This window comes from Bubalus bubalis, chromosome 3 (genome assembly GCF_019923935.1).
Source record: "Bubalus bubalis isolate 160015118507 breed Murrah chromosome 3, NDDB_SH_1, whole genome shotgun sequence".
In the NCBI taxonomy this organism is placed as follows: Eukaryota; Metazoa; Chordata; class Mammalia; order Artiodactyla; family Bovidae; genus Bubalus; species Bubalus bubalis.
The window spans coordinates 42893457-42919710 of NC_059159.1; the positions used below are offsets into that span (position 1 = coordinate 42893457).

The 26254-nt window shown below is 41.4% G+C and overlaps 1 protein-coding gene and 1 non-coding gene across 4 annotated transcripts in view; one reads left to right on the forward strand and one right to left on the reverse strand.

The window, feature by feature from the left end:
• Positions 1-26254, forward strand: part of FAM222B (family with sequence similarity 222 member B) — a 56916-nt gene that overhangs the window by 11323 nt on the left and 19339 nt on the right. The window contains exon 1 of one of the 3 annotated variants that reach the window (XM_006042173.4): positions 9208-9463. The exons of 1 other annotated variant lie outside the window; for it this stretch is intronic. The gene's annotated coding sequence lies outside the window, so the exon portion shown is untranslated. Of the gene's footprint in view, positions 1-9207; positions 9464-23127; positions 24778-26254 lie in introns of those variants that run through there. One more of the 3 variants, XM_006042174.4, reaches the window with a different exon arrangement.
• Positions 7710-7782, reverse strand: TRNAG-UCC. Its single transcript has one exon. It is a non-coding gene; the product is annotated as a tRNA-Gly (tRNA).

Sequence of the window (26254 nt, forward strand, 5' to 3'; positions counted from 1 at the left end):
CTGTGATATTGAATGGTTTGCCTTGGAAACAACAGAGATCATTCTGTTGTTTTTGAGATTGCATCCAAGTACTGCATTTTAGACTCTTTTGTTGACTGTGATGGCTGCTCCATTTCTTCTGAGGGATTCTTGCCCATGGTAGTGTTTCATATGTTAGAGGAGCAGAAATAAGGCCGATGTGGCTTTGAATATGGTGAGTGAGAGGGAGATGGTGCAAGAAGAGGCCAGAAGGCAGATGACATTGACAGCTCGAATGGTCTGCTTCCTTTGAACACTTTTAAGTAGGGATATGATGTGAGTTGGTTAGTAATTTTAAAAAGTTATTACTCTGGTTACTATGTGAAACTGGATTGTAGAGGGGTCAAGAGTGGAGGCAAGGGGACTAGCTTACAAGGCTGTTGTACTAAATCAGACGAGTTGATGGTGACTAGGACTGGGGAGATGGCTGAAGAACTGTAGAAAGGTACAAGGATTTGGGATATCTTTTGGAAGTGAAGTTGACAGGGCTTGCTCAGGGATTGTCAGTAGCCAGAGGGAGTGAGGCAGAGTGAGAAATCATGCATAGGTTCTGCATTTATTGGCTGGAGAACTAGATAGGTAAATGGTGATTATTGAGATGGGTAGGACTGTGGCAAAATATATTTGTCAGGAATTCTGTTTTGGTCATGTCAAGTTTGAGCTGTTTGTTAGACAGCCACCTGGAGCTATAGTATAGTTGGGTAGAAAAGCCTGGAGTTCCAGGGAGAAGTCTGGGATGGAATTGTAGAGTCGGAGATCATCAACCCGTAGATAGAAGTTGAAGTCATGGAATTCAATCAGGCAGTCACTTAGAATGGTTTGTGTCTAGAGAAGAGAGGTCTGACAGAGGACCAGCCAGTGAGGTAGGAGGAAAACCTGAAAGAATGATGTTATGGAAGCCAAGTAAAGAATATGGAAAGAAGGGAGGAGAGCATGTTACGATATCGAATGCTGTCTCAGATAAGAGCAGAGGCGTACCTGTGGGGGATTTGGCAACCTAGAGATTATTGGTAATCTTGAGTAGAATTACTCATTGGAATGGTGGAGACAGACTGGAGGGAGCAAATGAGGTGAAAAGCATTTCAGTTTTGTATGATGACATCGAGGTTTTGGGAGGCTATTTCTAAAAACTTCCTGTGTCCGTATTACTAAATCCTTACCTATTTGTATTCCAATGTGGTTATATATTTTCAACAAAGCATTACAATTTTAGTGTTTTTGTACCATCATTTTAGGTAGATTTCTGTTTTCTAAAAACCGAGTTAAATGAGCATTACGAGCAATACACATACACTGCTGAATGAATGAGACTGCCTTTAAGGATCAGGTTCCTGGTCTTGGAAAAGCAGACTGACTTGACCTTGGCCTTACAATACATCAGTTTTCTCAGCTGTCAGATGAGGATAACAGGACCAGTTTAGCTCAGTAGGCGGTTGTGAGGCATGACTACTAATGAAAATAATTGTAAAACACTTTTGCAAGTTAAAGTGTGATATAAATGCTAAATAATAGTTCTTTATTGGGATGTTGTGAAAATTAGCAACATACTGTCTGTTAGAGCCCTTAAGTTCTTTTTGAGAAAGGTGATATATTTTTATAAATACTGTTTGCAGAGAAAATAACTCAGGATTTGGGAAAAGGCTGCTATCCTAATTTCTGAAATGTAGCAATAATGGAACCATGATGACACAACTTTTTATTAAAGAGATTATTGCCCAAAGGTTTATTATGTTACCATTTTAGAGGATTCATATGACAAGAGTTTTTACCATCTTGGCTTTTTGATTCAAGTGAGGCTGTGAGGGCCACCCTACAGTAGTTAAAATGCTGACTGTTTAAAGGACTGATGGGAGTGATTTATTATCTATATTTAAAATGTCACAGTCAATCAATAGAACCACTCAAAAAAAGCATTGAAAAAGCATTTTAATTTATTTTAGGCGACACCATATAGACATTTTAATGCAGGCTTAGGTGATGGCTGCAGTTAGAATTTAAAGAGGGACACGGTGCCATTTCAGGCAAAACTGGCACTCCTTGTTCCACACCTGCGTCTAAATATAGACTCAGTGGCATCATTACCTGTAATGTACTTAGGAAATGTCTGAAATTTGAATCTGATGAACTAAATTTTTCTCAGCCTCTAAAGTGGCATTAACAATGGAGGAAAACTGGGATGTGGTTCTTTTGATGTTTAAAATGATAAGGGAAATGGTTAAGCAATAGTCTCCTCAGAACTTTACCCTGCTGACAGCTCAGTTGGGATCTTGTGTATTGTTTTTTTCCAGTGGTGGTAGTTTAGTTGCTAAGTCATGTCCGACTCGCTGTGATCCCATGTGATCCCACCAGGCTCTTCCATGGTATTTCCCAGGCAAGAATACTGGAGTGGGTTGCCATTCCCTTCTCCAGGGAATCTTCCCCACCCAAAGACTGAACCTGGGTCTCCTGCATTGCAGGCAGATTCTTCACCAACTGAGTGCCAGGGAAGCCCCCCTCCTCTTTTTTTTTTTCCAGTGGGGACCTATGTATTGCCAATTTGAAAACAAACTGGCGTGAAGTTCTTAGCTTTATGTAGGTATGTAGGTTGGAATTGAATCTTTTTTTTTTTTTTTGAATTTCAGTTCCACAATCCATTACCTCTTTGTATCAAGGACAAGTAAAAGGTTTAGGTTTCTGTTCCTCTCTGATGGGAAGCCTGTACTTGTGTACTTGTTTTGCCACACCCAGACATTATTTGCTTTATTTCTGCATTTGGTGTTTGGAAAGGGGTCCCTGAATGGTCTGCTTCCCCAGCAAAGACATTTGAGTGAGTAAGCTTTCTTTCTTGGAGAAGATTTACTTATGAGGTTGTATTTAGGCTTTCTGCTACTTGCTTCCATCATCTGCTTTGCTCATTGTAAACTCAGGGATTGGCTTCAGATTCATAGGTAAAGGTTCATCTTAAATTCTTATTTTAGTTCCTTCAAATTTGATTTGTGGTTGACCTACAGGTATCCATTCTACTTAACTGTTTCTTTCCCAGAGTAGGTATTTCACACAGCTTCTATTTTCCCTTTCGGTTGTTTCTGTTTCTTATTGACTTGTATAAGTTCTTTGTATTTTGTGGCCAATTCTTTATCGTAAATGCTGCAGATATTCTTTAAGACTGTGTATAAGAAGTAAGAAAGCAGGCTATTGCATCAAATGCTTATCCCAGATGATATTTGGTTGAAATGTTTGCTGTGGTTATTTGAGCAATGGTAAGCTTCTTTTGTCTCTCTCCTTCCAAAGACGCATAGAAAAGCTCCTTCTGTCTGAAGTAAAGTGTTGGCTCTGTGTTGGTTATAATTTGCTTTTTCTGGCTGGCAGAGCCTTCTTTTTGTTTTCTGTCTTCTGACAGATTATAGGATTGTGGGGAAACAGCGTCCAGGGCTTTTTCAGGAACTGTGCCATTTTATCTACAGGAGAAGCCATTGGCTTTGGCACTAGAGGAGAATTGGCTGTGCATTTAAAGATGCCAAATCATGCTTGATTCACAAGTTTGCTGTCTCATTTTGTGTATGTGTGTGAAACTTTTTTCAGGATGTTGGCTTTTACTTTTTCTACCATGTGCTGTGCTGCATCAGTATGAGAAATCAACAACTTGTTCCTTCTCTCCAACTCTCCACCCCCAGTACACACAATCCAAACATCCCAAACCATAGCAAAAGATGCAGCAGTCATTTTGAGGATTAGGGAAAAGTACACAACACAAAAGTTTCCATTGCCCTTTTGGTGACTTTGAGTTTTAATTCTTTTTTATCAGCTAAAATTTTTGTCTTTCCTATGTAGGCTTAAATTATTTAGGTGGAGAATTGATTTGCCAACCAAGATGTCTTTCTACAGAGGCTTTCCACAAGCATTGGTGGAAGCTAATTTTCAGAGTGTTCTGTTTCCTAATTTGGGAAACGTAATTTGTGAAGACAGAACACACTCAGGAAACTTGGACTTATTTATACTGACATGCTCTTGTCAGGGGGTGTAGTGTAATTTACCCTGATTTCAAATAAGAATTTTTATAATCCTGTAAGCAAGTCTTAACTCCAACTGTATCTGTTACCTTCGTGCTTTTAAACTAGGTACAATTGATTTTGAAACCTAGCCAACCAGACATTTTAGCAAATCTTCCACACATGTTAATGCCTCATTCTCCTACTTTCTGTAGATAACAGTTTAAAGATACTTTCTAAGTGCAGGTATTTCCATGCATAATATGAGAATAAGCCAGTTTGAGTAATCTTGTTTGTCTAGTATGAATGGTTATATGGATACATGTTCTTTCCCTCCCTCTGCCAAGCTGTCCTTCCCAAACCCACAGTCTTGCAAAAGTTGGGGTTTGGTTCTCATGTGCATTCTTTTGTCGTGGTGGCCTTTTTTTGGTTGTTGTTAAACTGGTGTCTTCCTTCACTAGAGTAAGCACCTTGAAGACAGAGATTGTAGCTTATTCATTTTTTTGTCTTTGGGGTCTATAATGTTCCTGGTATGTAGTAATGCAGTAGTGGTTAGATAGTGTTACAGACTCAGTCAACATGAATTTAAGCAAACTCAGGGAGATAGTGGAGGACAGAGGAGCCTGGCATGCTGCCGACCGTGGGGTTGCAAAGAGCTGGACACAGCTTAGCAGCTGAACAACAACAACAAGGAATGCAGTAAATAGGTGGTGAATGAGTGAATGAATGTGTGTTTAGTTGCCTCCGACGCTTTGTGACCCCATGGAGTGAAGCCGGCCAGACTCCTCTGTGGTGATTCTCCAGGCAAGAATACTGGAGTGAGTTGCCATACCCTCCTCCAGGGGATCTTCCCAACCTAGGGATCGAGCCCAGGTCTCCTGCATTGCAAGCGGATCCTTTACTGTCTGAGCCACCAGGGAAACCGGAGTGAGTGAATAAATGAATAAATTGAATTCCCAAATACATTGAATGGAGTTTATACTTCCCTCTAGTGTCTGAAAGGGAAAGTGCAGCCAGTTAAAAAAATGTTAATACCTTGCTACATTGAAATAAGAGTCAAGGCATTGTCTTTTTTTCCCCTTCCCAGATAGCTCTCACGCTTGTTTTTTCAGATCTGTTCTCTTTAAGTCTAGTAAGTAATAAATTTTCTTACCAAAGTCTGTGTTCTGTCTCTTGGGTGTTTGAATTTTATAAAATGGCACTGGGAGGTCTTTATGGGGAAAAAATGCCTTTTTATTTGCTTATTTATTTTTTAAGAACAAAGGTTTTTTTCCTTTGCCATTATGGTTATTACAGGATATTGGATACAGTTCCCTGTGCTGTATCCAGTATGACCTTGCTGTGTATTCATTCTGCATATGATAGTTTGCATCTCCTAACCCCACAGTTCCAGTCCATCCCTCCCCTCTGCCCTCCCCCTCGGCAACCTCAAGTCTGCTGTCTATGTCAGTGAGTCTATTTCTGTTTTGTAAATAAATTCATTTGCTTATTTTCAGTTCAGTTCAGTTCAGTCGCTCAGTCGTGTCCGACTCTTTGTGACCGCATGAATCGCAGCACGCCAGGCCTCCCTGTCCATCACCAACTCCCGGAGTTCACCCAGACTCAAGTCCATCAAGTCAGTGATGCCATCCAGCCATCTCATCCTCTGTCTTCCCCTTCTCCTCCTGCCCCCAATCCCTCCCAGCATCAGGGTCTTTTCCAATGAGTCAACTCTTCACATGAGGTGGCCAAAGTACTGGAGTTTCAGCTTTAGCATCAGTCCTTCCAAAGAAATCCCAGGGCTGATCTCCTTCAGAATGGACTGGTTGAATCTCCTTGCAGTCCAGGAGACTCTCAAGAGTCTTCTCCAACACCACAGTTCAAAAGCATCAATTCTTCGGCGCTCAGCCTTCTTCACAGTCCAACTCTCACATCCATACATGACCACAGGAAAAACCATAGCCTTGACTAGACGAACCTTTGTTGGCAAAGTAATGTCTCTGCTTTTGAATATGCTATCTAGGTTGGACATAACTTTCCTTCCAAGGAGTAAGTGTCTTTTAATTTTATGGCTGCAGTCACCATCTGCAGTGATTTTGGAGCCCAGGAAAATAAAGTCTGACACTGTTTCCACTGTTTCCCCATCTATTTGCCATGAAGTGATGGGACCAGATGCCATGATCTTCGTTTTCTGAATGTTGAGCTTTAAGCCAGCTTTTTCACTCTCCTCTTTCACTTTCATCAAGAGGCTTGAGTTCCTCTTCACTTTCTGCCATAAGGGTGGTGTCATCTGCATATCTGAGGTTATTGATATTTCTCCCAGCAATCTTGATTCCAGCTTGTGCTTCTTCCAGCCCAGCGTTTCTCATGATATACTCTGCATAGAAGTTAAATAAGCAGGGTGACAATATACAGCCTTGACATACTCCTTTTCCTATTTGGAACCAGTCTGTTGTTCCATGTCCAGTTCTAACTGTTGCTTCCTGACCTGCATATAGATTTCTCAAAAGGCAGCTCAGGTGGTCTGGTATCCCCATCTCTTTCAAAATTTTCCACAGTTCATTGTGATCCACACAGTCAAAGGCTTTGGCATAGTCAATAAAGCAGAAATAGATGTTTGTCTGGAACTCTCTTGCTTTTTCCATGATCCAGCGGATGTTGGCAATTTGATTTCTGGTTCCTCTGCCTTTTCTAAAACCAGCTTGAACATCAGGAAGTTCACGGTTCACATATTGCTGAAGCCTGGCTTGGAGAATTTTAAGCATTACTTTACTAGTGTGTGAGATGAGTGCAATTGTGTGGTAGTTTGAGCATTCTTTGGCATTGCCTTTCTTTGGGATTGGAATGAAAACTGACCTTTGCCAGTCCTGTGTTGCTTATTTTAGACCCTATATATAGGTCTTGTGGTATTTATCTCTGACTTACTTCACTTAGTATGAGAATCTCTAGGTCCATCTGTGTTGCTGCAAATGGCATTATTTCATTCTTTTTCTGGCCAAGTAGTATTCCACTGTTTATATGTATCACATCTTCTTTATCCCTTTATCTATTAATGGACATTTGGGCTGCTTCTGTGTCTTGGCTATTGTAAATAGTGCTGCTGTGAACATGGAGGGGAGTGCATGCATGTATCTTTTCAGATTACAGTTTTGTCTGGCTGTGTGTCCAAGAGTGGAATTACTGGATCATATGGCAACTATTAGGTTTAGCTTTTTGAGGAACTGCCATACTCTTTTTTTCCTCCGTAGTGGCTTCAGCAATTTACATTCTTACCAACAGTGTAGGACAATTTCCTTTTCTCCACATCCTCTCCAGCATTTGTTATTTGTAGACTTTTTAATGGCCATTCTGACCGGTGGTACAGTCTATTGATTGCCAAGAGTCGGACACAACTGAGTGACTAACACTATGGAGAGTTGTAACTGCTTTTGTGCTTTTGAGGATTTTTGGTAGTTCAGGTATATATGGGGAGGGAATAGACTCATTAGCTAATCTGGGACACTTTTGTGGGCAGTATTTAAAATAAAAAAATTTTCACGCTTAGTTCTTTTTATCTGGAACCTAGTCTCTGAGACTAATGAAGTTTCTCCAGAAATCTATTTAAGCCCAAGTCTTTTAATTTGGGTTAGAAAAAAAGGGCTGGCCTTTTTTTTTTTAATATTTGGCTGCACTAGGTCTTAGTTGCTGCATGCAGGATGTTTAGTTGCAGCACCTGAACTCTTAGTTGTGAGGTGTGGGATCTAGTTCCCTGACCAGGGATCGAACCTGGGCCTCCTGCATTGGAAGTGCAGAATCTTAGCCACTGAACCACCAAGGAAGTCCCAAGAGTGAGTGAGTGAAAGTTGCTCAGTCATGTCTGACTCTTTGTGACCCCTGGACTACCCAGTCCGTGGAATTCTCCAGGCCAGAATACTGCAGTGGGTAGGCTTTCTCTTCTCCAGGGGATCTTCCCAACCCAGGGATTGAACCCAGGTCTCCTGCACTACAGGTGGATTCTTTAGCAGCTGAGCCACAAGGGAAGTCCCAAACTGGCTTTTAAGTAGGCATGACACAAAGCTCCTTTTCCGTCTTCCCAGAACACCGAGGTTCATATATATATGAAATGCTTTGAGCTCCACATAAGAAAAGGCTACTTAACTTTAGTTTTTTAGTTGTATTAGCACTTGGGAACTAAGTGGACTTGTAGAATGTGGTGTAGACACTTAACATTAGTTGCAAGAACTTTGTGGACAAAAATGACAGCGTAGGTAATAACTTGCCTTCCCCATTCCCGGTTTATTTTTCTTATACGAACCCCTTCTACTGCTTCACCACTATACCTAGGGAAATATTCTACAGTCTTTAGCATATTCCGTCCCAGCAGTGTTAGGTTTCTAACACTGACGTTAGTGATTGAGGTGTTGATGCAACCTGCCAGTTATGCGGAAGCCTGGCTATTGCTGAGAGTTTTTTCTAATATTAGGTGTACGGCTTGAACAGGACTTAGATGTTTGTTTCCTAATTGTACTGAAACCTGCTGAGGGAGGAGTTTGTTTGGGTTTAATTGGATGTAGATGGCTTGAATCTGAGCTGGTTGGATCCAGCTGTGTGTGTGTGTATGGTGTTTGTTGCAGGTGATTTACTGTATCCCTTCTCCCACCGCACCAACTTCCAGATAAATACATTCACAATATGTGTTCCCCCGCCCCCCCTTAATTTCTGCGTCATGGGAAGCAGGAGTTTCAGACAGGGTGGATTGATGTGTGCAGCTGATCTAATATGCAAACCTGAATCTATGCACGGTTATGAGGGAGTACAGTTGATTAGTCTGAGAAAAGAAGGGCGAGGCGGAGGCCTGGGGAGCATCTTTTTGCTCTCGAAGGTCTCCGGATGGCTCTTGCTATGCAAGTCTGAGGCACTGACGGAGGTACGGCCTGGATGGGGGTCACTCCTCACACCCAGGCAGGGCGGGGGCGGGGGGCGCAAGGGAAGGGGCTTGGCATCACCTGGCCCAGCTGCGGGCTGCTGAGCTGCCGGCTTTGGGGTGGGGGCCTGGAGTGAAGGGGCAGCTCTAACAAAGAGGAGCCGTGCCGGGGCCGGGGCGGCGGGTGGCTGGCCTATCCCGGGCGGCTGACCTCCCAGTGGGCCTCCGCAGTTGGCTGTCGGGTGAGTCGCTCTGCTGGCTCCCTGGCTCGCCATTGGCTGTGCGGACTGGAGGGGGCTCGCGGAGGGCCGGGATGGAGTTGAGGGGGCGGGGCTGGCTTCCGGCGGCGAAGGGGAGCGAGAGGCAGCCGGCTGGGGGAGGGGGTGTCGGCGCGCCGCGGAGTGCTGTGCTCGGAGAGCCTGGCACCCGGAGCAGCCGTCTCCCCCTCCCCCTGCCGGGACCGCTAGAAACCCCTTCTCTTCCGTCCTCCCGGTCTGGGGCCGAGGAGGGCTGAGCTGCCCCAGGCGGGCGGGGCGGAGCCCGGAGCCCCACCGAGCGCTGCGGAGCGAACCTCACCTCCCTTCCAGGGCTCAAGGTGTGTGTGCTTTTTCTATCCGACCCCGACTTCAGCCGACTTAACCTTGTGAGAAAAGGGGAAATGGAATGGGAAGTAAGAGCTCCACGTCTAATCAGTTTATTTTGATTTTCTAATTCTGCCCTTCATGCTTCTTTTCCCTCCCTTCATCTCACCCCTGCAGCTGGGTAAGGAGATTCAGGACTCTCCTCTCTTTTTACTGATGTGTAGATGTCGGTCGCGTAGTAAAATGAACGGAGAAAAGAGGAGCCCTTTCTTGTTTGGCATCTGATGCAGTAAGCCGGAGGAAAAAAAAAAAAAGGCTATAGGATAGGAGTGGGGTTTTGAAACTGTTCTGCATCCGTGTCCATTAAGGCTGTCTTCACCATTTTCCTACTTGGGACTGCCTTAATCAGCAAAAACAGTCTGAAAATGAAGGAGGTGCTAGTGGAAAGAGGGATCAGCCTCCGTCAGATGGGTGGTTAAAGGAAATCCTGATAGTAGTTAGCGATTAACTCTTCTAAAGTCTCTCTCCCGAGTACAGTGTCACCGGCTTTGTGTAGGACTCAGCCCTGTTGGAGAAACCTAGCTTGAGCAAGCAAACTTCCCTTACCGTTACTGAAACTTAGAAGTCTCATATTTTTCTCCATCTGTATATTTCCCATTCACAGACTCTCAGAAGGATTAGTTTCTGTCGTCAAAAACCAAACTTTGAACAAATCCAGATGAATTTTAAGTCGTTAATTTTTTTTTTAAGTCGTTAATTTTTTTAAAGCACCCCCTCATAAATTCAGGCGGCTGTATCATTACAATTTATATTTATGTTTTGAGTTCCTTTGCTTCTACAGCTTATGGATCCCTTCTTCCTGAAGGACAGTTCATCTTTAGCCAAAATCAGGAACCTCTTTATCGGTTTTTAACAGAGAGAAAAGATAGCAGCTGAAGAGGAAAAACTCAAAATTTATGATGGCAACAAAGGATGTGTGTGTGTGTTGTGTGTTTTCAGTGGCATTGTTCATGGTAAACTTGCTTTAACTGGGCATTTTCACCAAAAGTGTTTGGACCAGATTTATCCTAATGTTGATTAGAAAAGAGCTAGAATGCCAGAAGGGATGAATGTCAATTTTTTGGCAGCACTTTGGTAAATATTAATTGAAATGTTGAGAGTTCATTCTTGTAATCCGGGTTCAGTTTCCAGAAATTGTTCTAAATGGAGTTCAGTTTTGAGGATAGAATTGATATGCTGGAGCTCTTTTAGTTTTAAGATGGATTAATGTTTATTCTTTGCATTGGTTTATTTTTATCTCTAATCAATAAGGAGCAGTTTGGGGTAAAAGCAAATATGATAAAGAATAGGGATGATGGGATAAGAAATCGGTTCAATTGTGGAAACTTGTTAGGGATCAGGAAACTTATTATAGTTGTTTTTTTTTTAATCTGAAGCAGCCTTAATACAGAGTTGTGCAAAAAAAGTAGATTCATAGTAAACCTTTGTTAGATTTTGGGTTTTTAGTTTATTACTCATTTATCCCTTAAGAGTCAATGAATCATATTTACATTGAAAGGCAGAGAGAATACCCCAGATGTTGTCTTACCCAACTTGTTACTGAGAATGAACTGTTAAAAATCACTTTGAAGCTTTGGCAGCTAGCTATTGTATAAAACAAAGTGCACTTTGATGTCTAAACTGTATGGTAACCTGAGAAAGTGACAAAATCCACTTGGAGGCCATGTTAAAGCATATACCACCACTTCAACTTGCTTCTACTAATAACCTCCTGTTTGATATCTAGGTGTTATTTTTTTGTCTACTCATGAGTGAGCAGCTAATACAGCTTTATAAAGTTACTTAACACTTTGCTCACTTAATGTTTTTATATTCCTATTTTCTTGACAGATTTGTGTAATCTACATTTTGCATGATGCAGTGATTTCCCCAAAGAATTTTCCCCAGGAGACAAAAGGCTATGTATAGAACTAATGATAGGTGTATATCTATTCTGATCTCCAGGTATCATTTAAGGAGGATGGAAATTCAGATTTGGTCATTTGTGAGGAAACAATTATATGAAGCTGTGATATCCCATAATCTCTTAAGTTAAGGGGACATGGTGATGTTGAGGTTCAGTTCTCTGATTTTTCTTTAGCAATCTGTTTTTATCCTGTTTATTTCTGTGAGTCACAGCTTAGGATGTGTTTTTTCTTTTTTAAGAGGGCCCTATGCACTTCATGGTCTCTCTAAAGGGAGACTCAAGCCCAATCCCCCATTCACATCTGAAGTATAAAATGATCCCCTTGAGAAGGTGAAGGAAAAGATTGGACCCTTGGCGTTGTTTGATTCTCATGATAATCAGCTTGAGTGTTGTCAGGTTTGAAACTAGGAAAGACTTGCTCAAGGTGAGAAAATATTAGAGGCAAAAAGACCTAGGAATGCTGCAGTGTGGGAGACTTATTTAGAGACAATGAATGCATTCATATGGAGATGTGACTGGTGGTAGTTTTTAGCTATTCAGCTTTGTCAGTCAGGTGTCTGAGACAATATTTTGTGTGTGTTTAAGCACAACCCCCTCCTCCAAGGGTTGACTTTTGGAAGCTGAGTCTTTTAAGGAAGTTGTTTGCTGTCTGAATCCAGAGGGTAGAGGACTTGGTGGAGTCTGTTATCTGTTTATGGCTTAGATAAGGACACGGAATTGATTACTGGTGAGTTACTGAACTCTTCCTAATGAATGGTTGCTAGGCAAAGTGCATCTCAATCAGTTTAATCCTTCATAGTTTACAGGTCTGCTCTTGGTGAGGGCCAGAGCTGTCTTTCTAATGGTACTGCCCTTCAAGAATCCTGTTGGATGTGCATACATGTTGCTCAGTGGTTAAAGAAAAACAGAAAGACTAGAAAAACTAATGTGTTTCATTTCATCCATCTAAATTAACAGCTTTTGGTAACCGGGGTCAGCATTGTCATTAACTTCTCTCCTGGATCAAGTGGTGGGGTGGGGTTGCTCTCCAGTGTTAAGATAACCACTGTTTGATTATCTCTGGGTTTGTAACTAGTAAGGCAGGGAACTAATACATTCATTTTGGAAACAGGCCAGTGATAACACTGCCCTTGGGCCTGGATGGATGGAAAAATAGGACAGAGTAAACAATTGAGGGCATAAATAATGAATCTTCCAACTGAGCCCTGGGAGAATGAAGGAGATTATCCTCAGAGCTGTTCAATCTGGCGGTGAAAGGAGAAGAGTCCACTGAATTAATTACCCTGACTGTGTTTGATACTGTGCTTATTATGGGATTGTTAGAGCCATTCAAAATAGAGTTGCCTTTTAGATATAAACTATTAATCCATCTTTTTGTTTTTGCTTTGCTTTTTTAAGCCAAATACCCAAATAACTTATCTGTTTTCTTAGAATCCAGGCCTTTGCTGCCTCCGCCAACTTTGTCCTCTGTGTTAGCATTCTGTGAATAATGGACAGTCCTTTTGTTTGGCCATATCTTAGAATTTTGCTTAATTAGTGATTTCATTATCTGTAAATATATATAGTAATAGAAGAGAGAAGCTGAGCCTGGCTTAAAGGAATTAGGAATTTATTTGGTACCTTGAGTACATATTATACTTTGAAATTAAATGTGGGGTTGTAGGGAATAATTATGTAACAACTCATAAAGGTTAAGACAAGAGTTCCTTCAGCCCAACAATCCTTTCCAGTATTAACATAAATATTTTTACTTTTGGATTAGTTTTCATCCAGTGAATTAAGTAAGCAGTCTCTTAGTGGTCTCAGCATTTCCCTGAGGTTGGAAAAACTAATGCCTCAAGAATGTCTAAATAACTTAGAAAGTGATTTAGTAGTGAAGCCAGACCCAAAGCCAAGGTCTCTGAATTCTTCCTTCCTCTGAATTTCTAGTATGTTTGATTCTCTTCTTCAAGAACTCCTTCCAGAGTCCCTATTTGAAATGATTGAAAGTTTCCTATCTCTGCCCTGAGAAGCTGTTTTTAATTTCTGTACTTGTGAAGAGAATCCAAAGACCCAAGATGCCATTATCAGTCAAGAGAAGGAGGAACGTTCAAGATGAGATGCTGGAAGAATGATAGAGAGATATAAAGGAAAGGCCAAATTGAAGTTTTATTATATTTTGTCCTGATGGATGGGTGGGGAGAGGGGGAGCGGGGATAGCCACACTGGCTCATTAGATCAAGTTTAGTCATAGACTGAGTTTGTTTCATATAAGCCTAGCTGGAAAGGGCAGGAGGCACCTTTACCAACATACAGGGAGAACTCTTAATAGTTAAGGATTCATTCTTGATCAGAGAATACAGTTAGTTCTTGATTATTCATGCAGAAAGGCAAACAAGCAAAGCATAGACAAGTCCAAAGATATTTGTAGGCCATATTTTTAAGCAATAGCTTTAACTTCCTCTGCTTCTTAACTGCAGTTTTCCGGCTGAACAAACTGATTATGTTTCTTTGTCTAATCATTCAAGAGCCAAGTAGGTGAGGTTGCCACCGGCTTGGTTTAGCTCAGTTTTGTCTCCTTGAAATGGTTTGTTTTAGTATTTTAAGACTTGACCTTTGTTATAGGACCTAATTATACCAAGGTCCTATGGAGAACTGAGATTTTCCAGGTAAATCATAGATAAACTAACCCTTGACACTGGCATGTTTCCTTTGTTGGTGTCTTCTTGTCCCACAGCTACGCAAATCGTTCATCCTATATGGACAGGCTGTAGGTAGTCCATTCAAAGAAGAACTATTACCAAAGTAAACCCCTCTTCTAACACTGGGCTCTGTGGATTCTCCTGATCGGAGCTGTTGGCTGAAATCCATGTACACATTGGGTTGTGATCAAAGAAGTACTATAAATTATAAATTCAAAACGGAGGATTGCTTTAAGTGCTGTTTGGTTGGAAAATGTCTCCTCCCCACCCCCACCCCTTGCTTTTGTTGTTGAAGATCAGCTGAATATTCCAGTAGATTTAAAAGGTAAGATTTCATAACCAATTGCTACTTCTTGGCACTCAGCAAAGTGGTTTTGAGGATCAGTTGCTGATCTGAGAGAAAATCAGATTTTATGCCCCTTGCAGAATTGGAGTGATTTACTCAGCATTGGTGTTGCTTCAGAGGAGAATCATAAGCAATTATTAGTCACAACTTAATTTTTTTTTCCTCCCAGAAGTTATAGTACCTCTACCATTGGCATTTCATTTATCAATTACAATATAAAGGGTAGGACTTAATCTGTTTTAAAAGGGAAGGGTATCAAGACTGTGAGAAGTTGAAGGCAGCTCATCTCAGGTCACAGTGTATCAGTGGGAAAGGCCCTTTTCCTGGGTTCCTAAATGGGCCTTCTGGATCACCCAGCTGTGCAGCTGAAAGCAGTTTTATTATTATGAACACATTAGTTTTGTAACTGTGAAGGCACTGGTTTGGCTTTTGCTTATCTTATGCTCCTAGAACCTCTTGCATTCAGCAGAAAGTGGGACCGGTGGATTAATGATGACTCTATATATTGGTTTTGACTGGTCCTGGCAGGTGTTACTATGCATTCACTAAAGTCCTTTACTGAGGATTTTAGTACTTAGGCTTCATTCAATCCTTGTGAGGTATGTTATGATTGGAATATGATACTGTGTTAGGATATTTCCCCAGAGAGATGAAAGGACCCTTTCCTCTTAGGAGAAGTGCTTTGCCTATTTCCATAGTCTGTGGGAAAGTTAAGTTGGAACAAGTTGCTTTTCCAACAAGCTATGTTTTTTAATTTTGGTTTCTTCTCCAAGCTGAACAAATGTCCCAACTGAAAACGGTCTTTCTTACCATTCATAGTATGTTCTGGGGAGACTCCTTAGTGCACCTAGAAATGAGAGGCTGATGCCACTCCAGGCTGCACACCAATTTTGTAGATCTTTAAAATTCTGTTTGTACCAACTCCCTCCATCCTCCTGTGTATCCCACCTGCTCATCTTTCAGCTCCCCATGACTAGTTAAAAAAGTATCAAGTTGGTCAGAAAGTTATTTCATTTCCCTATAAGATGTTATGGAAAACCTAAATGAACTTTTTGGCCAACCCTGTACCTACCATTGCTCACGCAGGGAAGTGCTGCTGCTGCTGCTAAGTCGTGTCAGTCGCAACCCCATAGACGGCAGCCCACCAGGCTCCCCCATCCCTGGGATTCTCCAGGCAAGAACACTGGAGTGGGTTGCCATTTCCTTCTCCAATTCATGAAAGTAAAAAGTGAAAGTGAGGTTGCTCAATCATGTCCGACCCTCAGCGACCCCATGGACTACAGCCTTCCAGGCTCCTCCATCCATGGGATTTTCCAGGCAGGAGTACTGGAGTGGGGTGCCATGGCCTTCTCCAGGGAAATGCTAGTCTTTATTAAAGTCATTGCACCCAGCAGCAGTCTTTGTATGTGTGTGTACAGTGCTGGGCTTTGGGCTTCCGTTACTTTCTTAAATTATTTCTTGAGGAATATTTCAGCGTTATAGAAACAACATTTTACTCTTCAAAACAAGTTGATAAATTGCTTTTTATTAAATGTACAAGTGCCTAAGAGTTAAACTTAAGAGGGGGGAAAAACTATTTTAGTTATAGTTTAATTGCTAAAAAAAAAATCTCTTATATAATTAAAAGCTGCCTTGTGCTGAAACTAGCAGGTAAAAAGCATGGTAGAAACTGTAGTTCTTCAGTGAGGACCACACGCTGCGTATGCTGTTTAAAAGCTGCTGCCCCATCCAGTCCCCCTCATCCCCTTACACTGCTTCATTTGTTTTTTTCATAGCATTTCTCACCTTCTAATAGTCTGTATCCCTTACCGATTTATTATTTGTCTGATCCTCCCACTTGACCTCACGTACAAAGGGAAGCATCATGAAGACAGGAGTTTTTGTTTGTTTTGTTCATTGCTGAGTCCCCAGCTTCTGGAGCAATGCCTTGCTACATAGTAGGTGCTCAATAAATATTGGTATGAAATAAGTGGAGGAGGTAATCTGTAATAGAATAGATATCTAGGGATTAGAATTGGAATGACGAGAAGAAAATGTTATGTTCCTGGAGCTAGTATTAAATTAGGGATCGGATTACTTAACTACTTTAAGGGAAATAACATTTGTGAACAGACTCAAGGATTGAGTTTTAATAATTGGGATTAATTGAGTTTTAATAATAAGGGTTAGTTATCCTAGATTAGAGAAATGATAGACATCTTATAGTATGTAAATATGAAGGAACATTGAATAAAGATAAATGACTAACTCTTATTCATCTTGAAGAGAGCAGAGAAATAGGCTGAAACTTCTGAACAACGAAAATAAAACATGCAGAAGAATTTACTGATTCTAAGAACAAACATTGGAATAGGTAAACAAAAAGGATGGTTTCTCAGAATGGATTTTTCGGCACTGGTACCATATTGGAGGCAATGGTGAGACTGGAAAAGAGCACAGAGCCAAGAGTGAGGAAATCTGGTTGTATCCAGGCACTTACTAGCTCTTCCTAGTTTATCTGTGAAAATGGGCACTAATGATTCCTGCCCAGTCGATCTCACAGGGCACTTGAGCAACTCAAGTGAGAGAATCAGTATGAAAGCAGTTGGAAAGTTGTATGCTGTTGCTGCTAAGTCGCTTCTGTCGTGTCCGACTCTGTGCGACCCCAGAGAGGGCAGCCCACCAGGCTCCCCTGTCCCTGGGATTCTCCAGGCAAGAACACTGGAGTGGGTTGCCATTTCCTTCTCCAATGCGTGAAAGTGAGAAGTGAAAGTGAAGTCGCTCAGTCGAGTCTGACTCCTAGCAACCCCATGGACTGCAGCCTACCAGGCTCCTCCATCCTTGGGATTTTCCAGGCAGGAGTACTGGAGTGGGGTGCCATTGCCTTCTCCAGGAAAGTTGTATACCTCTCTACAAACGTAAACAAGTGTTAATGATTTTTGTTGTTGTTGTTGTTGTTTCATCTCCTGATTTATTAACTAGTCATAGGCCCCATCAGTGACAGAGGCAGTCTCACTCTTGTTAACAGTAGTTTTAAAAGTATGATTTTAACCCAGCTGTAGATATTAACATGCTGCTGCTGCTAAGTCGCATCAGTCATGTCCGACTCTGTGCGACCCCAGACCCCGTAGACGGCACCCAACAGGTTCCTCCGTCCCTGGGATTCTCCAGGCAAGAATACTGGAGTGGGTTGCCTAATGATTTTACAAAATCGTCCCTGTAAGTGATTTAGATTCTTGGAATCTGAAAGTTGGATTTAGTGGTCATCTAGTTCAGATTTTTAGCTACTGAAAATAACTCTTTTTCTGTCACTCTTAATGAGCGGGTCATTGCTTTTGCTTCAGCATTTCTCGTGCTGTGCCACTGTTGAACAAGCTCAAGTTATTGTTTATGTTCATCTAAAATTGCCTATCTTCAGACTTGAATTTATTAACCTAGTTTTGATCTTTGGAGCTCAGAGATAAAGCTGCTCCCTCATTTGTATGACAGCCCTCCTGTGACACCTTTATTTGAAATCTTCATTTCTCACCTCCAAATCACTGGAGCCACTTAACTGACTTGTGCCATCTCCCATTTGTCTTTCACACTTGCAGCAGATTTATTTAAAATAGACATCTGATCATGTTACTCTCTTTAAAACCTGTTCCTATCTCCCGTGGTTTCAGGATAAAGTCTGACATTAGCTAATAATAGTTACAACTACCATCATTGAGCATAGACACTGTACTGAGCACTTTATAAATATAATCTCATTTAGTCATTATAGTTACTCTATATGATGTCAGGGCTGCTTTTCTGCTAATTTATTTTTAATCTGCTCTTCTCTCCCTCTAGTATGAAATATAAGGTTCTTCATAATTTAACATATCAGACTCATTTCCAAGTTTAGCCTATACACCCAACACTCTCCTCCTTATCCCAGACTACTTGTGGTTCTCCAAACAAGTTGTTTAGTTTCACAACTGCATGCCTTTCATTATGCTGGTTTTCTCTGTCTAGAGTAGCCTAACTGTCTCAATCCAGTAAATTTTTGCTCAGCCTTCAATGACCCATATTGTTTTCTCTCATCTTTATAATTGTTTACTGGAGGTATTTTTTTCATTATTTTCATTTTGAAACAACTCTGATTTCCTTCCTCCCTTCATTCCTGCTTGCCTGTCTTCCTTCCTTTCTTGAGGTATAGTTGTTAATACAATGTTATGTTAGTTTCAGGTGTCCAACAATGATTTTTTAAAAAAATATATATTTATTTGGCCGCACCGGGTCTTAGTTGCGGCATGTGGGATCTCGTTCTCTTGACCAAGAATCAGACCTGGGCCCTCTCCTGCATTGGGAGCAAGGAATCTTAGCTATTGGACTTCCAGGGAAGTCCCCCAACATAATTTGATATTTGTATACATCGTAAAATGATCACATTAATCACATATCTCATCAGGGATTTTGTCTGCCATATTTGTATTCCTAATACACAGTATACTACTGCCATAGTGCCTGGTGCATCAGCGGTGCCTGGGGAACAAATGAAGGAATGAATGACATTCCTAGGAAGTGTTCTTTTGTTCAGGTTAAACTCTTATTTCACTTTACTATCCATATTACAGTTTCTAGGTCCCTCTCTTACATCCTAGCCAAGCTATTCTTAGGCTTTTCATATTTCACATCAGAAAATGTTGTATTTTGATGACTAGAGGAAGTAAACTGCAACCTTCCAAAATAACTTCTATTGAAAAGTATACCAAAGGTACAGGTGGTCCAGCTGCTTCCTTAGGGAAGGTTCTCATTGCATTAATTTCTCTAGCCACCTCCTTGCCAGGATAGAGCCCCAGCCACCTAAGAAAAAATAAGCAGACAGCACTTTGTACTTGTTTTTCTCTTTTACCTTCTGTCACCTCAGGAGGTTACTGCCTTCTGCCCACTTTACAGGTCACTGTAGATATAAAGACCACAGATTTCCCCTTCTGTTATGAGTGGCTACCTAAGACTGCATAATACCCCTAGGAGTCTTAGTCCCTTGGGGTGTAGACAGAATTGAAAGGCAGAAGGCCTGATACTAATTCCAGGGGAAAGGGCACAGTTCTTGTCCAGAATTGAAGGCAGGAAGTCGGGCAGCAGGAATCTGTCAATTACAGAGTTCATTCAGAAGCGATTTAATCTTTGCTGTTGAAGTAGATCAGCAATGCCATTTGCCTGTCTAAAAATGAGATTACCCAAGGATTCTCTTACAAGAAGATAAATTATTTGTGTAGCAGCAGCTCCTGGCCTTGCATAATGTCTCTTCGTCTTACTACCACATGCTGGTGGTACAGGGAGCATCTCATGCATGGTGCTGGGGTGTAGAGATCAGGCCACAGTGCTTTACTTAGGGCGTCCGGGAGAAATTTAACAATTCTTAGCAACTCTCAGCCTAATGGGCTTGGTTATTGTTAAAATCCATCTTTATCAAAGGAAGCATTGGTTAATGATTTTTCTCTTCGCCTAACATGCCTGGGCATTAGCTGGAATTGCCTCGTGATTTGCAGTGGGGAAGCCATGAGAGCAATTTCTTGTTTGTCCACAAATTAGCATTAGCAGTTTCATTTGCAGATTGAAGGAGCAGGAGGAGTGGGCCCTTAGCCAGTTGCAGCTTCCCTCTGACTAGGGTGTTAGTTCAATTATGTCCAATTAACTTTTATTGCAGATAGTGGTGATAATTACTTGCAAGTCAGTTTTTTGGCTGCAGTTATCCTAAGGCTGAAGTATGAATTTAATGGATTTTAATAACCAGAGTGACACATTTCGCTCCCCCCCCCCCCCCCCTCCACTGCAGTTACTTCTTTTTCCAGACTTCTTTTAAAGAGGAGGTCAAAGCATTGTAAAAATCCATCTCAGAATTAAAGCATACTGTCCTTTTGAAGAGCTGTGTAGGATCATATTTTTAAAAAATCTATTAAGAACAGCCTTAATGGCTTTTTATATTCTGAGATCATACCCTTGAGTTCATTGCTGCTTATCCTGGGAAAATAGACTGAGATGGAACTAAATGTCATTCATAGCAGTATGTGCTTGTTGTAAGATTTCTGTAATTGGCAAGGTGCATTTTAGTCCTCTGCTTGCATTGGAAATTCTCTTCAGAGTGCAAAAGAAAACTTTCGAGCACTTTTAAAATCAGTAGGACACTGAGGATATGTTTCTTAATAAGCTCTATAGGAATTTGTGATTTTTTTTTTTAAGGAATTTGTGATTTTAATAGAAAGTTGCGTAATATATTTGGAAACAATCCTTGCTATGTAGAAAAAGAGGGAAGAAGCAAAAGAAAATCGTTTGTTTTCTCTAAAGATGGTGAAGTTCCTTTGCTGTTTCCTTTTCCCTATTGCTGTTTGATGATTACCCTGAATATGCTTGTAAGCAAAATTTTCTTTCTTTAACATGAGAAGATCGAAGCTGATTCAAGCTCAGGTTGTTCCTAGGTCTCCAGGTGACTTGCTACGGCTTTCATTTTGAATGTCGTTCACCTTAGTGTCCTTTGTTGCTAGGCTCTCTTCCCAAGGGCCCGTCAGTCGCCTTAGGATAAAAGTTTTGTTGAGGATAAATTGCCAAGGAGTGCATTTTATGAGTCTGCTTTTGTTAAAGTAAGGGAAGGGCAATTCCCTGGCAGCCCAGTGGTAGGACCCTGCACTTTCACTGCCATGGGTCTAGGTTCAACCCTTGATGGGGAACTAAGATCCCTCAAGCCTCGAGGCCAGAAAAAAAATAAGGGAGGAAAGTTCATGGCTGCTTGGAGACAGGCTGTAATATAATTGTTCCTCCTCCAAAACTTCCATAATCACCCTAAATAAGAAAGAAGAGGAAAGGATGAGTGATAAACATCATCTTTGTACTGCTTCAAAGCTCTTCATTGATTGTTACTGAAAACCTTTCTGCTGTAGAATATCTAAGACTCTGCCTGCCAGCTGCCATTGGTGTGAAAGTGGAGAAGCTGGTAATAGTTGCTACATTTCAGCAAGTCTGGAGATAAAGCTTATGATGTTATTTGAAACTTTTTATATAGTGGGAGGAAGAGTGTTAAAACTGTGTTCCACTCCAAAAGGTTTAAGAAGATTTTCCCTTGGAGCATAGGGGAGTTACATGTGTTTAGAACGAAGGGCCTTGAAAAAACTCTTATTAAAACATGAACTTGGTGGGAATGTTAGCGAATGCCAGGCCTGAAGAAAGGAGGATCGTTAATAGTGCCTCCTTTAGGATAAGACATTTTTTTTGGAATCTATTTCTAAAGAAATTCTCCATCTTCAGGGTAGGAGAGTTGCGTGAATGCCACTTAGGGGAAGGACTGCCAGAACAGAGTTGAGGCTGGGAGAGAGTTGTAAGTGCAGACACAGGAGAAAGTATTATTCGGATAAATATTGAAAAGAAATTAGAAGTTGATGAGGCAGAAAGATACATACAGGAAACCTATTCCAGTTGGCAAGAACCCCAGTGTCAGTACTCACCAATTCCGAGTTGAGTCACCTGCGTTAAAACACAATGAGAATGGTTTTCAACAGACCACTCTCTTCAACTCTTCTTTTTGATCTCCTGCCCTCCTTCAGATTTCAGCACTGCTATCTTGGTTATTTTTGGTTTGTTTGTTTAACAATTTTAATAAAAAAATTCAGAAACAATCTCAAATTTATAGAAAAGTTGCAAGTATAGTACAAAGAGTATTTTTCTTCCTTGAATCATTTGAGAGTAAGTTGCTCACTTGATTCTCCATCATACCTGAATACTTTAGTTTTTGCAAAGAATATTCTCCAACATTATCACAATGCAGCCATCAGAACCAGGAAGTTAAAGGTGACAACATTTCCATCATATAATTATCAGCACCCCCTCTTATGTTACTGGTTGTACCAGTAATGCTCTTTGTTACAAAAAAGATCATACCTTGCGTTTATTTATTCTGTCTTCTTGGTCTCCTTCAATCTGGAACAATTTTTCAGGCTGCCTTTGACGTTCACGACTTTGACAACTACCAGCAGTTGTTTTGTAGAAAGTCCTCAGTTTGGAACTGTTTAATGGTTCTTCATGTTTAATTTAGGTTGTACATCTTCAACAGGAATATCACAGGACTGATGCTGTGCTCTTCATTGCATAATTTTCAGAAATGCAGAGTTTTTATTTGTCTCATTACTGAGAATGTTTGATCACTTGATTAAGCTGGTTCCTTATAGGCATTTCCAGTGTAAAGTTACTCTTCCCTTTGTAATTAATATTTTGGGAGGAGACAGTTCGAAACTATGCAAACATCATTTTCTTTTAAGCCTTTCAGTTTACTAGTTTATTTACATTAGTATGGGCTCATGATTTCCTATTTTAGTCAACTTATTACAGCTCAGTTGGTAAAGAATCCGCCTGCAATGCAGGAGATCCTGGTTCGATTCCTGGGTCGGGAAGATCTGCTGGAGAAGGGATAGGCTACTCTCTCCAGTATTCTTGGGCTTCCCTTGTGGCTCAGCTGGTAAAGAATTCACCTGCAATGCAGGAGACCTGGGTTCGATCCCTGGGTTGGGAAGATCCCCTGGAGAAGGAACAGCTACCCACTCCAGTATTCTGGCCTGGAGAATTCCATGGACTGTATAGTCCATGGGGTCACAAAGAGTTGGACATGACTGATCGACTTTCACTTTGACTACATTTTATTAAATTTAGTCTATCTTTATTTGTTTTGATATTCAGATTATCTCAGATTTTGCCAGTAAATCAAGAAAAAATATTTAACTATATGTTTAACCTGAAAGGTGCCTAAGTGATTTACTGTCTTTTTATTGCAAAGGGTTGGTTGGCACTAACCCAGACTAACATCTTACGAATAGTGGTAGAAAACAAGTCTCTAATTACTCTATTCCTAGTATATGCCTCCTTCACTCAGTGTATCCGCTCTGTGTTCCCTCTGATTTCTGCTGTGTAAACTTCTCTTTCTGGAGTTTCCCTCACCAGTTGAGCATCCTTTCACTTCTGTCTTCTTTGACATGTCACTGTTACTCTTTGAGCACTTCCTTTCCTGCGCTGTAATATGTACCAGACTCATCTAGTACTTTCTCTGCCTCAGCCATTTCTCCAGAGGCCTTTGTTCCTGTTAGTGGAGAATTTAGTAATTAGAAGCCGAGATCTGAGCAGACCCTGTTGGGGCTCATTGCTATTGAATGAGAAGTAGTCACTGCATCCGCCCCGGCTGGGGTGCTCTTACACCGCTTGGGTTCTGGCTCCCCACGTCAGGGCTCACCACCTGCAGCTTTGTGGGCACTCTCCTCACTCTGCACTCTGTTTGGGCACCTTCTGTTTCTTATCCAGTTGAAACAACCTGACAGAGGGAACTGGGTGGAAGTTGGTTGGGACACTTAGTTGGTGAGGGAGACCTCAGAGCGAGAAGTTGATAGAGTAGAAATTAGGACCTTGAATGGGTGTGCCGAGTGAAGGAGGCATGTACCAGGAATAGAAGAGAACTTGTTTTCTGCCCCTGTTGATATGATATTCATTTGGTAGTGTTAGCCATTTCTTGAAAGTATCTTTGAGAAAAAGGAAGGCAGATCGTTTGGATATCTGTAAGATAAACCATATATTTATATAATTTTTCCTGATTCACTCAAATGCTAAAGTAATCTTGAGTTCAATTGTTCTGTTTGGGTGGGACTTAATATTTGGTGTAAGACTCATTTGACCAGTTAGAACCAGTCACCCACTGACAAATAACAGTGCTGAATGATTATGGAATTTCTCAGGGCCAGTCTGCTAATGGGTTGATCTGTGAATGAGTTATGGTACCTTGTGTCCTTGAAAAATTTAAAGAACTATATTGTGAGTTTTTGTTTTGTTTCCCAGGCAGTTCCTGAAATGAGGAAGCCTCCTAAAGCTAAGTTCAGAATCTTATTTTTGTGAGTGTTTAGCTATTAAAGTATTCTTCCGGCACAGAGAGGGACTGTCTCTCTCCTTCCTCCCTCCTATGGCTGTGGCCAGTATTCTGAGTTTTATTAGTAGCTGTGGGAGTTCGCAGGGCATGGGAGGAGGGTGCTCTTCTTCCTCAGTAAGCTGTCAGTTCCTAGGTCCTTTGGAGGTTTAACAGCCTCTCCTGCTTTCAGAGACACCTTGAGCTTCAGAAGCTTGGTAATTCCTTGGGTATGTGGAATAAAGCTTCAGGTGATAGTGCTGCTGCTAAGTCACTTCAGTCCTGTCCGACTCTTTGCGACCCCATAGACGGCAGCCCACCAGGCTCCCCCGTCCCTGGGATTCTCCAGGCAAGAACACTGGAGTGGGTTGCCATTTCCTTCTCCCGTGCGTGAAAGTGAAGTCGCTCAGTTGTGTCCAGCTCTTCACGACCCCATGGAGCCTCAGTGAAATGGCAAGGTAAGATCTTTTGATTTTCACTAAGGCTGTAGAAACCTTCCCCCAAAGTTGTTATACATCAGAATTCCTCAAACTCCTCTACTCAGGCTGGGGCAGAAGTGTAAGTCGCTCAGTCGTGTCTGGCTCTTTGGGACCCCATGGACTACACAGTGTATGGAATTCTCCAGGCCAGAAGATGGGAATGGGGGCAGAAGGAAGGACCTAAATGAACAGAACGAATTAGTGTGTCAGTCATGCCTTGTTCTGTTTCCTTAATATTTGCCTATTGCCACACTAACCCTGGATGGCAGCAGACTAGAGATACAGTGAAGGGCAGTATGTTTACTGTAGCATTAACATTCCCTGCCTGCCCTGAGTTTATACTGAAACTACACTAGAAACCTAAGGCACATAAGCTCGAGGCACTGTGTACAGAGAACTGGTTCTAAGAAAGTAACAGACCAAATAAATACATAGTAGATAGAGTAGATGCATAGCCATGAAAAAGCGTGAGCTCCTTTTCACCCTTGAACTCAGAACACCTTAAAGAGCAGAGAGATGCTTCCTGTCAGATATCTTGGTTGGCTCTGTGATGCCCAGATTCCATCATAGTGTGAGTGTCAAAGTGGAAACCAACTTAGAAAAGGTATGAGTTGAGAGTGTGTTCAGAGTTAGTCAGGGTTGACTTCCCCCATTCAGGAAAGAGCCTGAGAATAGGAGGGGAAGAGCTTGCTGAACAAGGGTAGCTTGAGAACGAGAAGTAACTGTTGGTCATTACTTGTAGTGTTCTCTGGTACACTTTTCCTCAGTGTGAATGATAAAGCTTTCTCCTGGGAAAAAGTCTGACCACTCAAACCTAAAGCTTTCCTTTGCCTTTATGCAGTCTTACTCTGGTTATAGTTGTTCCCCTGGTCCTTTTTTTTTTAAAGGAATTTTCACTGAAAGCCATTTCCGAAGTGTTAGACTAGCGAAGGTCTAATAGAGTTACAGAGTGAAGAGCTGATCTGCGGCAGGTAGTTCCCCAAATCCATAGGAGAGTCAATAGTTACATTTACACTTAAAAGACAAAGCCATGGCCTAGAATTGTATGTTTTTGTTGTATATAATAGTGTAGGAAGAGGGCTATGGTAGGTGCTCAATAAATATTGGCTTGAGAGGCAGCTGTGGTATGGTGCAGCGTTTTCTGAACGACCCTGTGCCCACAATGAAGACTGCATCCCAATAAATACGCTCATAATTTCAATAGCTGGGACAGAGTCATGAAACAATAAGCATTCTTAACTGTTACCTTGTGGGTTTTTTTTTTAAAGCTTGTGGATTAGAAAATATTTGTCTGATGGAATGAGCTACAGGTGTGAGAGTTAAGACAGAGACTGTCGTGTGAGGTTCACCGTCCCAGCTGTGTGTCACTGGACAAGTTACCTCACCTTTCTGAACCTAGGTTTCCTAATCTGTGGAAAGGGGATGATACTTATTCCATCTGGATTAAAAACTTGCT